The sequence below is a fragment of the Anser cygnoides genome, chromosome 19 (assembly GCF_040182565.1).
Source record: "Anser cygnoides isolate HZ-2024a breed goose chromosome 19, Taihu_goose_T2T_genome, whole genome shotgun sequence".
Classification (NCBI taxonomy): Eukaryota; Metazoa; Chordata; class Aves; order Anseriformes; family Anatidae; genus Anser; species Anser cygnoides.
Window position 1 is genome coordinate 6,134,362 of NC_089891.1, and position 981 is coordinate 6,135,342.

Consider the following 981-nt stretch of genomic DNA (forward strand, 5'->3'; position numbering starts at 1 on the left):
GCCCCACGGGGCATCGGTGGGCGCCCAGCAGCGATGCACGAGCACGGCCACTCGTGCCAACACATGCACGGGCCCTGGCTGTCCATTTCTTGCATCCTTTGAGGATGCTGTGAGCCGGCTGCTGGTTGCACCTCCAGGTGAAATCTCCCTGTGCTCTTTCCCTGCTTCTTGCAGCTGGGAAGGGAAGGTGAGCTGACAGACGTGTGCTGTTCTTGGCACGGCATCCTGCCCTCTCCAGCCCTGGGGAATGCCTTCGCCCTGCTGCCCTGGTGCCCCAGCCCGCCTCCAGCACCCCGAAACCCAGCTGGGCGGGTTTGGGATGCAAGCCAGGGGCTGCTGGGGTGGCGGCGGCTCTCTGGGCACCCGCTGGGCTGTGCTGGGCTTGTCTGCGCTGCCGGCTGGGGAGCAGCCCTGGCCGCATCCTGCCCCTCTGCCCTGTGGTGCCTGTCCATGCGGTGGCCGTGCCCTGGGGGCACTGTTCCCATTAACACCCCCCGCAGAGCCCCTTGGCATCGCCCTGCACCGCTGCACTCCCGGGGTGCTGCTGGGCAGCTGGGGAGGCTGAGCTGTGGGGGCGAGGAAGACGCTGGTCTCTGGGGAGGAGGAAGAGGAGGGTGCAAGGCTGGGGCACGCTGGGCTCTGGCTGCTTTGTGCCACTGGGGCAAAGCAAAAAGGACAGAGCATGGTGACCCCTCCGGCTTCTGCCCCGTGGTGCAAGGTCCCCATGCGCCTGTCCCAGCTCATCATCCCCACACCAATGTTTCTTAAATTAAAAAATAAATTAGAAATTAAATACTGAAGCATAAATGTGTAATCTGTTTGTTTATTTGCTTGATGGCTTCCAGGTAAAGATGACAAGGACGGCTGCTGTGTGCGAAGCAGGGCTGTTCCCCAGGGGAAGGACGAGCACCCTCCTGTCCCAGCAGCGTCTGGGTGTCCCCAGGGGACAGCGGGGATCCCCAGGGTGTGGGACCCCTAGCT